General features: G+C 42.3%; 1 long non-coding RNA gene across 1 annotated transcript; it reads right to left on the reverse strand.

Moving 5' to 3' along the window:
• Positions 1-222: 222 nt before the first annotated feature.
• On the reverse strand, positions 223-21,526 carry LOC115644947. Its single transcript, XR_003998644.1, has 3 exons — positions 21,516-21,526; positions 10,198-10,207; positions 223-364 (listed from the first exon to the last, which is right to left on the reverse strand). It is a non-coding gene; the product is annotated as an uncharacterized LOC115644947 (long non-coding RNA).
• Positions 21,527-22,130: the final 604 nt, after the last annotated feature.

Genomic DNA, 22,130 nt, shown 5'->3' on the forward strand with positions numbered 1-22,130 from the left:
AGTCCAAGAATTTATTGGATAGTCTATGCCCCGCTGTGTTATTTTCCCAACATGTATTTGGATAGTTGAAGTCCTCCATCACCACCAAATCTTTTGGCTTTGGATAATTTTGTTAGTTGTTTAAAAAAAAGTCTCATCCACCTCTTCCACCTGGTTAGGTGGCCTGTAGTAGACTCCTACCATGACCCAGACATCCTACCATGACATCACCTTTGTTTTTTACCCTATTTAGCCTAACCCAGAGACTGTCAACAGTTCCATCTCCTATGTCCATCTCCACTGCAGTCCAAGTCCATTATTAATATATAAGTCAACACCTCTTCCCTTTTTCCCCGTCTATCCTTCCTGAGCAAGCTGTACTCATCTGTATCAACATTCCAATCAGGTGTATTATCCCACCAAGTTTCAGTGATGCCAACAATGTCATAGTTGTATTTATCTATTAGCACTTCCAGTTCTTCCTGCTTATTACCCATACTTCTCTCATTTGTATATAGGCATCTAAGATACTGATTTGATCCTGCCTCCCAGTTTTATCCTGACCCTCCTTGCTCTCTGCCATTATAGCCCACGTTCCCTCCGATTTCCGACCCGTCTCCTGGGTCTTCATTTTCTCCACTTACCTGTGGGCTTTGCTCACCTGTCCCCATCGAACCTAGTTTAAAGTCCTCCTCACTAGGTTAGCCAGTATGTGTCCAAATAGGGCCTTCCCCTCCTCAAAAGGTGAATGCCATCTCTGCCTAGCAGTCCTTTCTGGAATAGCGTCCCGTGGTCGAAGAAGCCAAAGCCCTTCTGGTGACACCATCTTCGCAGCCAGGCACCTGTCTCTGCCTGGGCACTTACCTTTGACAGGAAGAATAGAAGAGAATACCACCTGCACTCCAAACTCCTTCACCCATTCTCCCAGACCCCTGTAGACACTCTTGATCTGCTCAGTGTCACACCTCGCAGTATCATTTGTTTCCACATGGATGAGTATCATGGGGTAGTAGTCAGAGGGCTGGATAATCCTCGACAATGCCCCCATAACATCTCGGATACTGGCCCCTGGCAGGCAGCATACCTCTTGAGATGAAATGTCAGGGTGACAGATGGGCGCTTCCGTCCCCCTCAGCAGAGAGTCTCCAACCACCACTACCCTACGTTTCCTATTCACAGTGGTGGCAGCAGACCTCTCAGCCTTAGGGGTATGAGGCTTCTCCTTCTCTGTTGTAAGGGTTGATTCCTTCTCTCCTGTATCAAGAAGAGCATAATGATTTCCTATTACCACGGTGGGAGGGTTCGGAGCAGGGGTGGAGCCCTGCCGGCTGCCAGAAGTAACCAGCTGCCAGTGTCCACCCTGAGCCATCTCCTCCTCCACCAGTGGTGTGTCAGCAGTCCTGTGTACTGGGACAGCTACCTCAGGTGTCTCCACAAGGACACTGTCCAGGAATTGCTCATGGATTCGGATGCTCCTCAGCCACCTCTTCCTGTTCGTCTCCCACCTGCTGCCTGAGAGATTCCACCAGCAGGCACCTTTCACACTGGATGCCCCCTATTCCAGCCTGGATATCAGTAAGTGGGAATTGCAAGTCACAGTCCCTGCAAAACCACACTAGGATCTGGGTAGAAGCATCCATGCTCAGGCACTCTGTCTGGCTACAGGCACAGGTGGAGGAGACAGAAGCAGGGCTGGCACAGGTGTTGCAGGTCTTCCTAACTGCAACTAGCGGGCAGCTAGTGCACTTATTCCTGTTGCCTTAAGTTCCTGTCTCTTATCAATTGTGTAGGCCTCCCTCTGTCAAACTCCCTCTCAAACTCCCCTGTCTGCAGCCCCTGTCTGCTTCTGGATACTGGCTCTTTAAGGAAGCAGCAAACATAACAACTTCTCTGAGTTAGCAAGAGGACTGGACACTGCAGGGCTGACAGTTTGGGGGAAATTTGGGACTGGGGGAATGTTGGGGTCACCCTGCAAAAAGTAACTGGGTGGCAGAAGCCAGAGTGTGACCTGGATATTTGTAGGCTGGCTGTTGATGTGTGGGCTGTGAGACACAGCAGCATAATATTTCAGACACCCAGAATTGGAAGGCAGGCCGTGGCACAGCTCCATTCAGGTCTGGGTGGAACCCCAAAGCGTCGCACCTAGAAAATCCCAGGAATAGCACTTCAACCCACACAGCCTGGGTTAGGCACCTAGCCTTCCTATACCACAAAAGCCAGCACACTAGACAGGAAGCTGCCTAAGGTAGCCAATGGGAGATGCTGACAGTATTCTAACCACTGCGCTATGGAATATTCTGATGTGGGTCTCCCTCAGTCTTGCCTATTGAATTTGTTCCACTTCAATTAAATAATTACATATTAACTGGGCCAGAGAAAGTTAGATTGACGCTATAGCCAGTGGTTAGAGCATTCAGCTGTGAAGTCTCTGTTCAAATCCCTTCTCCTTATCAGGCAGAGGGTCTCCTACATCCCAGGTAATCCTCCTAACAAGTGGGCTAAAGGTTATGAGAGAAGTTCTCTGCCTTTCCAGCTATTTTGCGTGGAGTGAGGAGGTCTCTGAGTGTGCTACTGGATCAGGAGCCGTCCGTGACTGAGGTGTCTGAATGCCTGTCTTCCCTCAGTTTGTGGATCATACTGGGGTTTAGGTGGGCAGTAGGTGTCCAGATGCCTACAGTGAGGCAGCAGTGCACATGCACAGCTGCAGAGGCTGAAACAAAGGCAAGTAGAGAATGTTACTGCAAAAACTTAGGCACCAAGTGACTTTAGTTGCCTACAGGAAGAGACAGCACTGGAGCCTGAAAATGTGGGTGGGATCCACAAACCACCTTTGTGGATCCCACCCACTGTGACCAGATCTAACTTGCAAATGCAGCACAGTTGGCTTCAATGGAAATTTTCAGGAAAAATTACATGTTCACAGAAATCAAAAAGCGCAAAGTTTTTATTTCCAGTTTGGCTGCTGAGCCAGTAATCTGAGAGAACTGTGCTTTCACATCAGCCTAGCGAGGCTGGGTGTGTCCAAAGTGAAAAAGTAGGACCCCAGTGCAAGAACAGCAGGAATGAAGCAGTTACTTCCTGCTAACTGTTACAGCTGCAGTAATGGCTGATTAAAAACAAAACAGAATAATACTGACAACTACTTTTGGCCTTGATTCTTCACAAACTTCTAGACATAGTTCTCCCACTCCTTCATGTTTCCCCCATTTATACAAGTTTTCCAAGCTGAATAAAATTCCAAAGGTAAGCAGATATAAGTGGTAAATATAAATTACTTTTCTGTGGGATTTTTTTTAAACGCCAGGTTTAAGAATCTCAATCATTAGTAAAACAATGTACTGTAGGTAAGAAATTAGTAATATTTTTTTAACCAACATGACACTCACTATTGATTCTCAACTTTTGGATTATTCTGACCTTTGTAAATTAAAGATATTGAGTTGAAACACTTGTAATGAATACACCCTCTAGCTCACTCGTTCTCATACTGTAGGTCTCAATGCTGTTTTAATGGGGTCACCAGGGCTGGCTTAGACTTGCTGGTGCCTGGGGCTGAAGCCAAAGCCTGAGCCCAACCACCTAGGGATGAAGCCGAAGCCTGAGGAATTCAGCCCTCAGTGGCGAGGCTCAGGTTACAGGCACCCTGTTTGAGGCTGAAGCCCTTCGACTTTGGCCTCCCAACCTGGGGCGATGGGGCTTGAGCTTTGCCCCCCCACACACACACCTGGGGCGGCGGGGTTCAGGCAGGCTCAGGCTTTGGTCCCCCCTCCTAGAGTTGTGTAGTAATTTTTGTTGTCAGAAGGGCGTCATGGTGCAATGAAGTTTGAGAATCCCTGCTCTATGTAGTCACATTTAACAAAGCTTCAGTTTAGTATAAATGAAAATCTGAATTGCATGTGCAAATCTCACATCTCACAACTGGAGTAATTTCCAGTTAAAACATCTGATTGTTTGTGGAAATGCGAGATGTGAATGCTCAGTTTAAGTGGCCAGCTCTTGAAATGTGGCCCTCTGTGGTCAAAATATTTTATAGGGTTTTTTTTTGGAGGGCTGTTCTTCTACTAATTGGCCTCTTCTCTTGCTACACACACACGCACGCATGTGCTTGCATGCATCCATTCACAAGTGCATTTCCACAATCTGTTCTTTCTCTGAGTTCATAAATAAATGCTTGAGAATTCAAAAACAAATTTGGCTAATGTTTTATTTCCTCTCTTATTACACCTGCATGGTCATTATGATTTTAAAATATTATGTTTGTGTCCTCAGTTTTCTGGCTTTGTTTTCCTCCCTTCCTCCTTTTTTTTTATTAACATTGGAGTGAAACAGCATTAATACATTTGTTCTGGAAAGGAAAATCCATATAAAACTGTAATATAGACTACACACTGACCAGGGAAAAATATTGGTCAAGAATTCTAATCAGCAATGACAACAGCATAATCTTTAAAGCGCCTGCTTATGCCTCTGAAATTGTTTTTTCCAGAAAATAATTTATATGTGCGCCCGTGCGCACACACACACACAAAGCACGCCGCCCCCATATATTTGTTGACAAAATGTGCAGTTTCTTGAGTCTGAGTCAAACCCTGCACAAGTTTACACTTTTCTGAAATGGGTTGATCTACTATATCTGAGTTGTTGGCAAACAGCAGGGAAAATGTCCATCTAGTATTAGTCATTGATTCACATCTGCACACCTCATTATATATCAGCTAGGAAAACCACAATTTGAGCTAATCAGCAGTTTTACCAGCTGAACATAGGTACAGACCATTAATTTTTCTGCAGGGTGTCCAGTCAGTTGCATTAGTTAGGTACGAGAATCACAGCTAAGTGCTGAAAATCCAACTTTCTGATAAAACTTTATGACCCTTAACTTGCAAATTGATTTATAATTAAGGGACTTGATCCCACAAACAGCTTTTTTGCACATGGCTGGTCCCCATTTCCCTGCTTTGGGATATTTTTGGGGTCTCTACCCCACCCTTCATCTAAGTCTTCCTCTCTTTCATATATCAAATCTTCCTTCACTGTTTGTTTCTTTCTTGTTTCATGGCCATCTCATTCCATATACAAGTTGTCTCATTCACATGTTCCATTGCCCCAATATAGTATACATAAAATATACTAGAAAAATGAAAGTTAAATACTTGCTAGCCTTGCCTGGCAAGGCAATAGTTCTGGCCCAGGCACCGTATAAGCTATATGGCAGGGGTCGGCAACCTCTGGCATGGGGCTCTCCAGAGTAACCACCCTGGTGGGCCGGGCCAGTTTGTTTACCTGCGGTGTCGGCAGGTTCGGCCAGCCGCAGTTCCCACTGGCCGTGGTTCGCCGTACCAGGCCAATGGGGGTGGCGGGAAGCGGCATGGGCAAGGGATGTGCTGGCCGCGGCTTCCTGCCACCCCCATTGGCCTGGGAAGGCGAACCGCGGCCAGTGGGAGCTGCAGTCGGCCAAACATGCCGATGCAGCAGGTAAACAAATGGGTGCTTACCCTGGTGAGCCGTGTGCCAGAGCTTGCCGACCCCAGCTATGTAGACACAACATTACATGGTGGGAATATGACAAGAAAAAATGGAATGTATAATCTGCAATAAATATGGCTTATATATTTCTTTTCATCACAATGGAATGCATACACCCTTTATAAATCTGAGGCCCACATGCATAGCTAAGTATAATGTTCTCTCTCTCTCTCTTTCTCTATATATATAATGTGTGCCAGAGATACTCAATTCCCTAATGATTCCTTATGTGTATGGATGATCTAACCTTTACAAAGAAGGATGATCAGAAAATAGAAATGATATCATGTGAAATAGGTGACCAATATTTGAATACGTTGAGTAATTAGTTTGAACATTTTGTAAACAAAATATGGGCCCCATATATGTGCATTAAAACTATTTGTTGAATTGCAAAACAAGAAATTTGTAAAAATCTGCGACAGCAGCAGTGCTTTTATTTACCAAATAGTAGTGTCTATGGTTAGTAGGACATTCAGATTTAGTAAAAGCAGCAAAGAATCCTGTGGCACCTTATAGACTAACAGACATTTTGGAGCATGAGCTTTCATGGGTGAATACCCACTTCGTCAGATGCATGTAGTGGAAATTTCCAGGGGCAGGTATATATATGCAAGCAAGCTAGAGATAATGAGGTTAGTTCAATTAGGGAGGATGAGGCCCTGTTCTAGCAGTTGAGGTGTGAACACCAAGGGAGGAGAAACTGGTTCTGTAGTTGGCAAGCCATTCCTAGTCTTTGTTTAATCCTGAGCTGATGGTGTCAAATTTGCAGATGAACTGAAGCTCAGCAGTTTCTCTTTGAAGTCTGGTCCTGAAGTTTTTTGCTGCAGGATGGCCACCTTAAGGTCTGCTATAGTGTGGCCAGGGAGGTTGAAGTGTTCTCCTACAGGTTTTTGTATATTGCCATTTTGTATATTGCCATTTTGTATATAGCCAACACGGCTACCCCTCTGATACTTGATTCAGATTTAGCACACTTCCTTTTAGCCCTGTACAGCAATTAAAATATACATGTAACCTCCCGTCCGTCAAAATTACTTTGAATAATAGGTGTGATACTCATTATTATGATAAATAGCTTTCCAATGGTATGATTGTCTCTAGGAATGTAAAGAAATCTACTTTCAAGAAGTGCTTCATGTTTGAAAGAACATTACACAGAATGTGGAGGAAAGAATTTAGCCTGAATGTTGCACTGTCTTCGGTCTCCAGGCTTGCACATGACCGAGACAAATGAAGTTCGAGTGAATGTTTAATGGGGGGAGGAACAACGGAATGCGAAAGAGTGGAATTTAAAGCCAAATGACTGTTTATTATTTCCTACTGAATTAGTAACGGGGGATGAGTTACAACTTGGGCCGGGAAAAGACAATTCATCGATTAGAGATACTATTAAAACAAAAACAAAACACACACAACTTTATACCGAACAAAGAAGGGGACAAAGGAGAAGAGGCTTGGCAAAGTGGAGTTTTACAAAATTAATATGCACTTACCACAATCCAGATGCAACTGACCAGCAGTATGGACACTGAGTGCATGACCAATTAGTAGGATGTGACTTTGACACGACATGACATGAGCCGGTGAAATCCGGAAGAGACCCTGGATGATAGGGTGATCAGGCCTCTCAGCTAACACGCGGGCACTCCTACCGTTTTGTCATGGGATACAGTTTTATCTGGGGACCCTTACTCATGTCAATATCGGATTGGTTCCTAGCTCCTTCGCCTTCCGGGTTCCGGTCTGGAGCCCCTTACGTTAGCAGGGGCTGCACCCGGCACACTACTCCTTTGCTCACAACACGCTTGCATTGTTGCACACGGCTCTGTTTTGATCGACAATTGGCCAGACCAGAAATTTGAGGATAGGTTTAGGGTTGCGACAGCACACAGAACACTTATATTGCTCCATTAAGTGTCATGCAGTGGGTCCATTTCTATGAATTGAGTTGTCCATCTCTCTGTATTTTGGAACAAAAATGGAACATGTGGCTTTAAGAGATGGTTATGTAAGTGTGGCTTCTCCTTAGAGCTGGTTGGAAATTTTCTGATGAAATAGTTATGTTGGAAAATGCAGTGTTGTCAGAATTGAAATGTTTGGCAAAATGGTTCATTTTCATTTTCAACTGAATTCCTGCCAGTTTGCCTGGCAGGCTCTTGAAAACACCAGGGCTTTCAGGATCTGCAGCTCTGGGATAGCTCCATATGTCAGCAGCTGTTGGGGTCCCAGGGAGGATATTTTGCTTTAGAAACATCATGTATCGCTGTTTCTAAAACAACCAATTTGAAAAATTATGGACCAAAATCAATTTTTCAAACTTTGAAATTTTCTATGAACTGGAAATTCTGATTTTCAGCCAGATGTACCACTCCTCTCCCACAATGGCCCGCTTTCCTGGGAGGGTCAGGCTGTAAGTACAGGCTGGGTGCATGATACCTTCAGGGTTGGGCGCTGCATTTCAACTCCATTGTTTAGGGTGAGCTGTAGCAATTGCTGTCTAATGTAGTGTGATGGTATTTGAAGAAGTAAAATGGAGAGTAAAGCAGAAAGAGAATGTCTCATAAACCATGATTTCAATGCATTTACAGTTTTAATAGTGCTGAGCAAATGAACAGCCTTTTTCTGCAAAGGCCTGGTCTACACTGGGTGCAGGGGGGTCAATCTAAGATATGCAACTTCAGCTATGAGAATAGCATAGCTGAAGTCAACGTATTTTAGATTGACTTAGATTGACTTACTTTGCGTCCTTGCAGCGCGGGATCGACGGCCGCTGCTCCCCCGTTGACTCCTCTTCCACCTCTTGCCCTGGTGGAGTTCCAGAGTCGACGGGGAGCGTGTTCGGGGATTGATTTATTGCGTTTAGATGAGACGCGATACATCGATCCCCCAATAGATTGATCACTACCCGATCCAGCGGGTAGTGTAGACATACCCAAAGAAACCTAATATGAATGGAGTTTAAAGCTTATTATGTTAATATATGTGTATAGTGTTTACTGCAAATATGAGTTCAATGCTCATTGTAGTTCTCCACAGAAAAAATAATTTTGACAACTTTTGCAAAAGGTTGTAAAAAACAATTTTCATTTATATAAGGCTTGTTTTGTTATATTGTTCCCATGAGGTGGTGCTTAAACTCATGCATGTGAGGAATGCAGTTAGAAAAATATATTTTTATTTCCTAGAGCCCACTTTCCTCAGGGAAATGAAAGGGACGGTGCTACACATGTAGTACATTTAAAGTCAGGTGGAAGTCTGGCCTCTCTGATTTATAGGTGCATTTTGCTCCTACTCTTTTGTGACTAAAATAAATCTATGTGGTTGCATCTTCAGCTACCTGATTTGGGCTTGGAACTAGGTGTTTAGAACTATGAATGCTCAGATTTCGACCCATAAGTCAATTGTGAACACTAAAATGTAGGCACAGATTTTATATGTGAAAACTGTTCCTGCAAAAGGGAAGCAACCCTTTTTACAATTTACTTCAGGACCATCTCTTGCCACGCACACTATTTTACCCCAGTCATTGATGACCCTTCCTCCATTCACCTGTCCCCCTCTGAGTTACATATAGTTGTGTTTCAGATCACCTTCTGTTTTCCTGTTCATTCAACTTTGCTGGGATGATACACATCACATATCCACAAACATCTATTACCCATGTATACCACGTGACTCACCGGGGATACATTATCCACTATTATCTGTTCTGATGTTGTAGAGTATTGAATGTAATCCATTAGATGGCCCTGCAGCAGTTTTGGAATTAATACAGGCATTGACATTCCTACTCCCCGATCTGTCAGAAGCAGGTGCATAGCTGAAAGGTATGCATTTAAATCTTTCTGTATGGTCTGGATTAGTTTGGACCTGAAGAGAGAATAACTGTACTGTTGCATCATTGTTAGCAACTAGCCAAGGCATAAGGCCAAATTCATCCTTCCTATAACGGCAGCGATACATTTGGCTCATTGTGCTTTGCAGTCTCAGAGGAGAAAGTACCATTTTGTATGTCAGCAGCAAAGGGAAAAGGGCTGTGGGAAGCAGTGGGCTCTAGACCAGGGGTGGGCAAACTTTTTGGCTCGAGGATCACATCTGGGTGGGGAAATTGCATGCAGGGCCATGAATGTAGGCCTGGGCCAGGGGGTTGGAGTGTGGGGTGTGGGAGGGGGTGCAGTTTTCAGGAAGGGGCTTAGGGCAAGGGGTTGGGGCAGAGGAGGTGTGGAGGATGTACAAGGGGGCTCAGGGCAGGGGGTTGGGGTGCAGGATGCAGGAGGGTTCCCTCGGGTCAGACTGGCAGAGATTCTAGGATATTTTGCCTTCCTCTGCAGCAAGAGGCTCAAGTCACTTGCAGGTTTAGTCCAGTGTAAATGGAGGATTATCTGTAACTTGAAGTCTTTAAACCATGATTTGAGGACTTCAGTAACTCAGCCAGAGGTTAAGGGTCTATTACAGGAGTGGATGGGGTGACGTTTGGTGGCCTGCAATGTGCAGGAGGTCAGACTAGATGGTCCCTTCTGACCTTAAAGTCTATGAGACCACTGGGGGTCCACAGACTACGTCTAAGATTTCCAGAGTGGTCTGCACCTAAGTTCCCTATAAGGTGTGTGGCTGCACAGCAGCCTATTAAGTTCCGTGCAGTCACTTTGGGCTGCTGCGGGGAGAGATTCCTCTCCCCCAGCCACAGACCCAACCCAGCCTAGCAATGGACCTTCTGCACCCCAGAACCCGCATCCTAGCCAGAGCCATCATTCCCCCCAACACACCCCAACCCTCTGTCCCAGCCCTGAGCCACCTCCTACACTCCATACCCCTCAGCCCCACCCCTACATGAATTTTGTTATGGGCACCAATATGGAGCTCATGTTTTGGTGTGCATAACAAAATTCATTCTGCACGTGGATGGGAAAAATTAGAGGGAACACTGGTCCGTTCCTTCATTTAAAATGTTTTAGGGACCTACAAACAAAAAAAGGTTGAAACCCACTGCTGTAGACAAATAACAAATGAGACTGTCCCTGTCCCCAGACAGCTCACAATCTGTTTATGGGAAGGATTCAGTAGGTAGACCTTCAGAGTCAGCACTGTATAAATGTTTCAGGGATGGTGTTAGGAGTGAAAGGGATGCAGGAGAGTGCTGTCTTTTGCATGAAACATAACACTGAGGATCTGACCACTTGGGATTATTAAACACTCTATGGCACTGTTAGCACGAGTGGGAATTTCATTCTGCCTGCCTTAATTTACTCTTGTTACAAATAAATATGGTATTCTTCACTTCTGCTGTAAACTGCCATGTACTGTGGCTCCTATGCAGTGTTCTGTTCCAGAAGGGGCTACATTGAAATAGGGAGAAAATGAGCCCTGTGTACGTCAGCGTGTTTAATGCTTCGGTTGGAGAAGGCTGATCTTCCGGCTGAGGAGGAGTTAAGATCTCGGTGTTTGAATCCTGCCGTGCTCTATCTTGACCTTCCAGCGTGACCTTGGGCAAATTATTTAAACTTTGTTTCAACTCTGCTAGCTGTAAAATATGAACAATAATACTCACCTACTGAAGATGGTTAATGAATTATTTGCAAGACATTTTGAAATCATTGGGTGGAAGACACTAAGAAAGGGCAAAATACTATAACAAGTTTATTTGGGATCCTTTGGGAGGAAAAATGCTACATAGATGTAAAACTATTTATTCTCACCTGACAAGAGAAAATGTGAGGGTTGGCTGTGAGTTCGCATAGAGTAAAAAGGAAAAGCCTCAAGCTTTACAACATAGGCTTTTATAGATCTGCATTATATTGTACCTCCACAACGTCGTTAGATAATCTCTCTGTGCTGCTATTTACTATGAAAGAGTTTATAAAGTATGTATAAACTGCCACTAGAGACATTAAACAGACCCTGTTTAGGTGCCACAGATATTGTTATATGACTTTTATTTTACCAGAATAGGCATTCTGCAGTGGATGGGAGCAAGGTGTAGGGTCTGCTTTTTGCTGTTCAGATGCTGAACAGGACTTTCTTTATGACAGACATAAACCAGTGACAGTAGCGAGTCTGCTTATGAAACCAGTTTATCTGAGCAGTTAAAGACCAGAACAGATTTCAGCTTGACTTCCAAGACTGCGGGGGGAGAGAGGGGGGCGGAGAACTTTTCTTCTTCTTCTTCCATCCTCATTTTTCTTCACATTTTCTTGTTTCTCTCACTCTCCTTTCCCATCTGAGGTCCCCAGGCAGTGTGTCAAATTTGCCCATTGGCTAAGACTTGACAGTGTTTTGTCTCATTTGATCCCTCAACCACCAAATCCAGACCCCTCCTCTCAGGTGCTGGTATGATCCTGCTGCACATGGGCATGCAGGAGGCAAGAGTGGGGCATGCAAGGGGCATGAATTACCTGTTTGAGGTGAGTCCCTCTCTTCAGCAGCATACATAGGACAGGGCCTGTGGGAGATGGGATTGGGACCCAGGGTGTCTGCTTCTATGTGTATTCTCAGTGTTTGGAGGATAGGGTGCATAAGGGCCCACAGAGGCTACTACAGACAGTTGGTCAAAATAGTCGCTCTGGAGCAGCTTCACACCTGGGAAAAGTTCCTCTATTCCTTTCCCACTATCTTCCTGGAGCTTGGCCTGGCTACTTGGGCTGGGTCCAAGACAGAAGGTTTCTCCCTGAATCATAGTAAAGGCCAAGGATATTCTAGTCATGGTTGTGTCCTATTATTACAGTGGTATCTATCTCCTTTAGGTACTTATATGATACTTACAATCTTGGATGTATGCTCACAACAACACTGTGAGTTCAGTAGTAGTATTATTATCCCCATTTTACAGATCGGGAAGTAAGACCCAAGGAAACTAAAGCTATGTCTACACTGCAATGGAAGGTGTGTTGGCAGTTTGGTTGGAAGACCCCTAATAGTTTTAAGACATGGTGGGGTGGGCTGTACAACCTCCCCCCATCCTGTATATGTACTCATGTTCTTAGCTTGAACTGGGGTCTGTGCCACTCTGCTTTCACTGCTATTTTTATCCATGGTAGTTAAACTAAAGGCAGCACAGGTATGTTTACATGAGCTGGAATCACAACTCAGATTGACGTTTATGGAATACTCTTAGGATATGTCGACACTTACAGTGGCATGTAAAGTATAGCACTATACATGTAGCTGCATGCAGGAGTGAAAGGCAGGCTCCATTCACACTTATCCCTGTGGTATGTAGCAACACAGTGAATGGCTCCAGCAGCAGGGAAAGATTCTCTCAGAGGGGAGACAGTGTAGCTGTGCAAACACAGAAGGCACACCTTGGGCCTTTAGAGAGCCATGTAGGGTACAAACCCGGAGGGTTGAGGCATGTAGGGCACTCTACTACCCTAAGCAGTACCTCACCATCTACACTGCTATTCATACCTGTGCTTGCTGGCTGTGCAGTGTCTATACTGCAAATGCCACCATAAGCATAGATTTACCTAAAGTAACTTGCCCAAGCAAGAAATTGAACCTGGGTCTCGAGTCACTGATAGTCACTCTAAGCACTGTACTATCCTTCCTCTCTTTAGAAAGACCTACTGATATACCATTCATTAGCCACAAATTTGCAACACCGCCCAGCGCAGATGTCATCAGCAGGGATCCAACCTAGAACCTCTTGAGCTACTGCGTGAGCTAAAACAGTGGTTTGCAACCAGGAGTCCCCTCCTCAGCTACCTTGGTACAAATAATTTCACCAGCTCTAGACAGCACAAAGTCAGCTTCTCTACAAAATTAACATGCTATTTACTTTATTGTATCCCGAGGTATGGAACTGGTATAGTTGCACTCACTCTATGTTAATAGCCTCACTTCCATGTTTCTATTCTACCTGGACAATATAACTATTCTCTTTAGGAAATACTCAACAAAAGGAGCATGGAAAGTTGCGTTAGAACAGGTTTAAAATAAAACATTTGAAATAATCTATACACATTATCCTCTTCTGATTTTTTTCAACCCTGCAGTAAATCCCCTTTCTTAATGAACTATAATGATTCAAGTAATTATTTATGGACCCAATCCTCCTCTTATTGAAATCAATAGGAATTTTGACATTGGTTTCAGTGAGAATGGGACCACCACTTTTATTTTATTTGGCTTTCTGGGAATGTGACAAAGGAGGTAATACTTCACATCAAAATTCTGTAATGTTGAAATGTGGGTAATGTATCTTGTCGTGTGAACTAGGCCCTATGGAAGAGGCTTGTTTGCTTAACAAACCATAACACACTATTTTCAAAGGTGTATCAGCATCTAACATGTTGCATGTGTGTGCTCACTAAAAGCACTCCCTACTGCAACTCTGATAAGAACTTGAGAGTCCCACCTACATTTTCTTCTCAGCTCTTTCCCTTCTAACTGCATAATGTAAGCTACCTGACTTTTTTTTGAAAACAATAGAGAAAAAATCATCAGGCTATGTAGGGCTTGATCTACATTTAAAATGTTTACCTGCATAGCAATGTGGGTTGGGAACTGAACTCCCCTCCAATATAGATATGCTGACAACCCCCCCTGTGTAGAGACAGCTCTGGTGACAGAAGGCGGCTTCAGTTGGCATAGCTAATGTCATGCAGGGGGAGGTGTGTTCCTGCACTGTCAGGAAACTCCTGTCAGTGTAGGCTGCATCTACGCAATGGCAACATAGCTGTGCTGAGGTAGGCTCCATAGTACAGATGTAGCTTAAAACTCAGTGAAATGCTTTGGCTTTAGCTGGAATGAGTCTGAGCCTCAGGGTGTTTCAGAATATGAGATCTTTCTTACACAATACAGACCAGTGAGTCATATGTTTATCCTCATTTATCTTAATCTTTTTGTCTGGAAAAGAAGTTGAAATATCATAAACTAAACCTTTCCCGTGAGGTTTCTCGTATTCTCCAATTTCACCAGATTTGAAAAGACGAGGACACCAGTCTTTATCATGGTATTTAGTATTTCCAGGCACTATTAGTCAGGAAGTGAAGACGTATGCAGTGTTGTTGTAGCTGTGTTGGTGCAGGATATTAGAGAGACAAGGTGGGTGAGTCAATATCTTTTATTGGACCAATTTGTTTTGGTGACACAGATACACAGAGCTCTTCTTTAGAGATATGCAAGAAAAATGAGCTACCTAAATACTTCAAAGCCTCAGCGAAGGGTTAAGATTGGAGAGATTTTTAGGTTATGAGAACATGCCTCATCATCCATGATGCATTGTCTAGCAAAACAATGGCTAGTACCTAAAAATGATACATTGGGCCAAATGCACCCTAGTGTAAGAGGCAAAATTCCTTTGGGCTGGTCTACATAGGGGGAGAGGGATTCAAACTAAGATACGCAACTTCAGCTACATTATTTGTGTAGCTGAAGTCGAAGTATGTTAGTTCGACTTACCTGGCCATCCTCACAGCGGCGAGTCGACTGTCGCGGCGCCCCCGTCAGCTGAGCTTAGTACTCCTGCCAAGGTGGAGTATGGGTGTCGGTTAGCAGATCAATTTATCGTGTCCAGATGAGATGTGATAAATCGATCCCCAATACATCGAACACTACCTGACATTCTGGCGGGTAGTATGGACATACTCTTTGACTGCAATGGAGTTGTGCCAACTGAAACGAAATATGAACATTTTGCTTGGCTACATCTCTTTATATAGCACCCATATGAAATATTTCAAACATTTTTTCCATTGAAAAAGGGGGTTTAATGAAAACCCTTTTTTTCCCCCAGAAAATTTCATTTGATGATTTTGTTTTAATTTTTATCTGGGAAATTTCTAAATGAAATCAAAATGTGTTTAATTACAAATTATATTTTTTATTTTTCTATTTTGGTTTTCAAAAACTTATTCTGGTGGTTGATTTTCAGTTTTTGAATTTGGGTTCTTTCACCCCACTTTCTCTCTGTTACCCTGTCCCTCCTTTTTGTTTGCACTGCAAAAAAGAAGAGAGTAAATAAGGGAGAAGAAATGGGGAAAAACAAAAACTTTTTTGTGAGGGTGCTTTTCACCCATTTTCTTTCACTATTTTATTGTTTTCCCCATCTTTTTGCAGTGGGGTGGGGGAGGAGTAGAAAGGGGAACCTCCCAAAATTCAGACACCAAAAATAAAAAATTGGCACATGACATTTCAGACAGCTCTGCTTTTTTAAGTATAAACAAGTGGCATAACTGAACAAGTGCACATACCTTAGAAGATAGGGGAGCTGGTATACAAGGTACAGTACAGAAATATCACTGTTAAAACTAAACTATACTGAAGACCTATTTCAAGAGTAGCTGGGATCGTTACTTTGGCATTATCGGACAAAGAGGAGGAAACCTCCTGGCATTGTCTGATATAAAAGAGGAAAGCTCCTGTAAAAAGTTATGTCATTCTTTAAATCAAAGCCAGAGCACTTAGAAAAATATCCTTTCTTGGGTCACACATTGCTTGCACTGAAGTTGCTGCATACTTCAAATGATAGATGCCAGTTTGGACAGAGTAAAGTGTATCCCATGGAGAAATGTGAAAGACCAGTTCTAAGCCTGATCTTGAGAAAACCAAGATCAATCATTCTCATTTTAAAAGCAAAGGAATGTACAACAGCTGTGGTCTAGAAAAAAAGTTAATACTTAAAAAAAAATCAAATTGCATCAGTTTTTTTGCCTTGTGTTTCTACTGAACTATGCCTTATGTTTCTTATCTCCAACAAGTTTGTTGTCATGTTTTACTTCTCAGAATATGTTGTCTAATTTATTGATATTGCTTTACAGGTTAGGAATAAGCAATATGTAGTCACTAATATTTGTTAATATGCTAAATTGAAAACAGACATACTGAAAATTCTTTAAATGTTTCTGTCATCAACATTTCCAAACTTATTACCTTTGTCCTTTTATTTTATCAGAATAATCTTGAATAATGTTAATTGGCATGACCTCTTGAGATAAAAATCTCATTTTTTTTTGTGAGGGCCTCGTAGATGACAAGAATCAAAGCTGCTATCTAGCTCCAATTTATATAAGTTGTAAACAAGTGATAAAACTGAATAAAATGTTGTTTGAATTTATATTTAGAAAGCACCATATCACCTAATGAGAAATGTTAGGGAAAGGCCAGCCAACCCAACAGGCCTGTCTATTTCTAATTGATCTTAAAATCTCATTCCTATTTTCTTGCTTTCCCTTGCCCTCCCTCCGCCATGTAAATCAATCTCCTTTTCCAAAAACAAATCCAGATGTCTTTCCCTTGCTAAAAATGCCTTCTTTTATGATCATTTCATCATGATTATTAGAAGGAATGCAAACAGTTGGTTTGAGTTTCCTAGTTTCTTCTTGTGCAGAAATGATCATTCTATTTAAAGTATGTAATAAACAGGAGAACACTGCTATTTCTGATACTGGATCGCAAACAAATCCATTACATTTGTCTGTATAGTGGAACTATGACATTGACTCCTGGTAGGGAATCCTCAAGAGGACCATCTGGATTATGCCTAGTCCCACAAACACAAACCCCAAGAAAACTGAACAACAAAACCCCATAGTTTCTATCTGAGAGTTTCAATGGAGGAGGAAAAGTGTTTCGATTTTGGTTTTGGGTTTTTTTTGTAGCTGGAAAGCTAAAGGCATTGATTCTGCATGTTGGCTGCTTTGTGATGTTGTGATGGTACAAAACAGCTGGAAATCTATTTTAACAGGCCTCCTGAGGACTCCTCTTGTGTACGGAGAGCCCCTAGAGGTACAGAGCTGGTGCAACAGCTCTGTATCAAGCCATGTTGTCTTTGGTGGTGGGAGGTGGGGAGCTGCTATTATAGGGGCATAACAAGAGGGAGGAGAGGTTGAGCTTTTTCACATCATGAATATTTAACAAAGTATAACCAAACATAGATTTATTAACAGGGCAACATGTCCAGCTAGATTTGAGGACAGTATGAATTTGGGAATAAATTAAATGTCATTTCCCAAATTGATGCTCTATCTCATTTCAATATGTTAATGGAAGGCTTTCACACTTGTCAGACATGAATAAGGGGAACATTTAGGAACAAAATAAACTCAGCTCATAATTTACTGTCTGCCTCATTATTGTAGCTATTGGTGTTTGAATAAGAGCTTTGACTCTAATCACCAAGCTTTTCCTTCTACTTGATTCCATAATGAAATAAAAAAAACCTCTATTTTTGATACTGCAGCCTGTTGCCATGGAAATTACCAGCATGTTACCAATATAACTTTGCTTCAGGGTCAGTTAGGAGGAGCAGATGAGTTGAAAGAGAAAAAAAAAGTTTTAAAAGACTTCTTAAAAACAAAAGTTAAAGCAATAAATGACTTCGATTAATTAGTAAATGTGGCAGGAAAAAGATGTGTAATGGGTGTGAAAGCCTGCACCTAGTGTCTAAGAAAGATGTAGTTGAAAACTTTCCACAATCGGAAAATCCTCTTTTAATAACCTACTCCTATATTATTATTGGTTTTTCAGATCAACAGACCACCCCTCTAAACCAGTGGTTCTCAAAGCCAGTCCGCTGCTTGTTCAGGGAAAGCCCTTGGCGGGCTGGGCCGGTTTGTCTACCTGCTGCGTCCGCAGGTTCGGCTGACTGCGGCTCCCAGTGGCCGCGGTTCACCGCTCCAGGCCAATGGGGGTGGCGGGAAGCGGTGGCCAGCACATCCCTCGGCCCGCAATGTTTCCGTCTTTGTGTCGCTGTAGCAAGTTTCTAAACCAGAGCACTACAGCGGCATAGCTGTGGTGCCACCGCTGTGCCACTGTAGCCCTTGTGGTATAGATGTACCATGATTCTTCCTGTAAGTTGGGCAAGTCAGTTTTTCCTTCTGACATTTGGATACTCAAACAACACACAGTGGTGTTTGAGGTATGAAGTGCTAAATGAGTGCTATGGATTATTATTAGGTAATGACAAGTTTAGAGGATTTAAGGGACACGGCCAGTTTGAAAATTGGTCAATTTAAAATAAGAAATTAAACTAATTTCAGGTTCTATATGTACCCTTAAAGAATACTGCCTGGTTGTTGTTGTTGTTTTTGTAATTTTTATAATGTCATTCTCTTCCCTTTTGAAGTGTGATTTTTATACCGATGATGGTAGGAAAATGGAAATCACTGCTTAGATTTCTTTACTTTCCTTTAGAGCTGGTAGGGGAATTTTTTGTTTGTTTGTTTTTGGGGTGGGGGGGATTTTTTCTTGTTGTTCCAGCAATACATTTGGGCTTTAATTTTCATCATTTTTTTCTTTACAAGTTTTTGTTGAAAACCAAAACAATTATTTTTTTGACCAAACCCAAAAGCTTTTACTGAAATCAAAATTTCCCATGAAAATTCCCATTTTGATGAAAAAATATTTTTTTACTGAAAAACTGTTTTAAATGAAAAATTCCTACCAGCTCTACTTTCCATACAATATTGCAATGTACAATTGCCTGGTGACTTGAATCTAGAGGTTGGCTTGGCCTTAGACACTGGATCCAGTTTGCTTGGAGAAATTTGTACTGTATCTCTATCTAAGGCCATGTCTACACTTACAAGCTTATAGCGACACAGCTACTGATACATGGCCTAAATCTGGATCGGACTTCACGACTATAATAGGCTGAACTATGTAGCCTGGTAAGGGTTCCAAACGTGATTTAATCCAGGTCAGGAGTTAGGAAGATCCTGTGTGGTAACACTAAGAAGCCTAGGCTTAGGTTAGTTAGACTGGGAACTAGAGTGTAAAGGATAACTAGAATATTCTGTCTGTGTCCAGTAGCTTCCACTTTACTATACTTGAGTCTTGTTTCTTCTCTGTGTGAAGGATACTACTGACAAGAACACTAAATCAGAACACTCCTAAAGTTCTGGGGAAATTTGGATCCAATTCCAATAAAGAACTTCACAACCCCTGGCCAGTCTCTCTTTGAAACATGCAGTGATTGAATTAAATAATAAAAAAATCCAAAGTCTAAAAGGACTCTTGGAGGAAGTCTGTTCCCAGAAGATAGTTAATTTTCTCAAGTAGAGGAAATCTCTCTGAGAATCCAATATTACCACTGTCAGCTTGTAGAGGATTTTACATTTAAATAGCTGTTTCACAGTATCCCATCATTTGCCAGCTGTGTCATGATGGACTAATATGCACTTAGTAGTAACAAGGCTTGATGTTAATGTATATATTAAACGTGTGAAATACTAATATCCTTTGGGAACTGTGTGTCATTTTTACTGAGATCTCTACAGCAACATGGTACAGCTAAAAATGCGGATGAAAAGTAATGAGAGTAAAAGCCTCATATGTGCCTGTGGATAAAACCTCTACATAAATACTACTAAATGGAGCATTTTCATTTTCCACCTCTACATTTCACAATACATGCTACATACTAGCTCCAAAGTCTGAGAGTGTAAAGTCAAAGTTAACTCTGGTCTGCATGAAAGGGCATGCAGAAATTATTTTCCTGATGTTGCCTACTTAGAAATCAAACTCATACAGCTTTGAGAAGAATGTGGTTTGCTCAAGGTCTGAGGCAGGCACAATTGCTCAAGGTCTGAGGCAGGCACAATTGAAGCTGGATATTTTTACCCTTTATACTTTTTGAAATGCTAATATTCACAACAGGAGAGAATGGAGAACAATTTTAGAGTTAAAGCTGGTGTGCTAACTGTCAGTGTAGATTTGTTATAAGACGTAGCTGAAATATTAGCACCTGGAGGAGAATGGGTCTATAAACCAATTTACAGAGCAGTGTCTCTTGCAGGGTAACAGAGAAAAATTCAATAATCTTTCAATACCTCACTTTCATAATCTATGTAAAATATAGTAAGCTAAATAATCTTCTGTTACATTGGTGTTGTTTTACTGAAGTCCATAGTGCTGTACTGTTGCAACAGAGAACAGTGATTGCCCTTTATAAGATGGAGTAAGCACCTTTTCCAACATATTACAGAGGTAATGTGAGTAACGTAATATCTTTTATTGGACCACCATCTGTTGCTGAGGGAGACAAGTTTTTGAGTTTATCCAGAGCTCTTCTTCAGGTTAGTAGAAGACCTGCCGAAGATCTCTATGTAATCACAAAAGCCTGTCTCTCACCACCAGAAGCTGGTCCAGTAAAAGATATTATTACCTCACTCACCTTGTCTCTATTATGTTATAGTAAGTTAGCATAGAGAAAGCCCTACTTTAGAACTCTAATTAAATGAATGAAACAGAGCTATAAAAACAAACAATCACTCCTTTACAAACAGAAATGTTTAATGAATATTGCTGAAGCAGGTGGCTTTTCAAAAATCATCATGACGAATACATTCTTAATGGGTATAGCCTGAAGAACGGCCAAACCACATATGTTTGGTCTGATATTGCAGATGCCATTCAGCTGATGTCTACTGAATTCTGTGACGCCATCCAGATTGGTTGGTTTTCTGGCTGGCAAATGTTTACAAGCCTCCAAGCATCAGCTGGAACCAACAGGTTCTACCAAGCCTACCACACCCAGCTGTCTATGTCTACCAAGTCTACCACACCCAGCCATCACACAGACTGGGTGCATAAGCAGGTTGACACCGATGGTAAACAACTTGCAGACTGGGCATCTCAAAATGACCTTGCCCTTATCCATAATGCTAAGGAGTGAGTTATGTTCCATTCTTCTAGATGGGATTGTAAGTATTCTCCTGACTTGTGCTGGGTCAGTTCAATTCATGGCCATCCTCAGCCAGCAACATGCCAAGTCTTGGATAACTTTCCACGCAGCCAACACAGACTGTCGCCAATCTATATCAGCCTACATCTCCCAATTGTCAAGAGTTCCAAAGGGAAGTGGTGGAACTTCTGACTGGGAAAAATACAGGGAAGCACTGGAGAAGAGACAATACCAGCCAGATATATCTCGGTAAATGAGACAATACTATTGCTTCTGTAGTGCTATCTACAAAGCAGCCTGTCATAAACAGATGGCTAAGGGTTAATGTCTCTTTTTCCTATAAAGGGTTAACTAGCAGTAAACCTGGAACACCTGACCAGAGGACCAATCAAGAAACAAGATACTTTCAAATCTCGGTGGAGGGAAGCCTTTGTTTATGCTTTCTGGGTTTTTGTTGTTCTCTCTGGGTTCTGAGAGGGACCAGACATGTATACAGACTCTCCAATTTTCTGAAACAGCCTCTCCTGTTCAATTTAGTAAGTACCAGTTAGAAAGGCAGTTTAGTCTTTTGATTGTTTTCTTTATTTGCAAATGTGTATTTTTGCTGGAAAGATTGTATCTCTGTTTGCTGCAACGTGTACTTGTGCTGGGGGGAGGATTCTCTCTAGCGTCTATAAGCTGAAAGACCCTGTATCATTTGCCATCTTGATTTTACAGAGACAATTTTTACTTTTTTCTTTCATTTATTAAAAGTTTTTCTTTTTAAGAACCTGATTGTTTTTTTATTCTTGTGTGAGACCCAAGGGGAGGAAGTCTGCGCTCACCAGGGAATTGGTGGGAGAAAGGAGAGAAGGGGGGAGGAAAAGCCTGATTTCTCTCTGTGTTAGGATTACTGTCTCTCTCTCAGGGAGAGTCTGGGAGGGGGATAGAAGGTGGGGAAGGTGAATTTCCTCTCTGTTTTAAGATTCAAGGACTTGAATCACAGGGATCTCCCAGTATT

The sequence above is a fragment of the Gopherus evgoodei genome, chromosome 2 (assembly GCF_007399415.2).
Source record: "Gopherus evgoodei ecotype Sinaloan lineage chromosome 2, rGopEvg1_v1.p, whole genome shotgun sequence".
NCBI classification, from domain to species: Eukaryota; Metazoa; Chordata; order Testudines; family Testudinidae; genus Gopherus; species Gopherus evgoodei.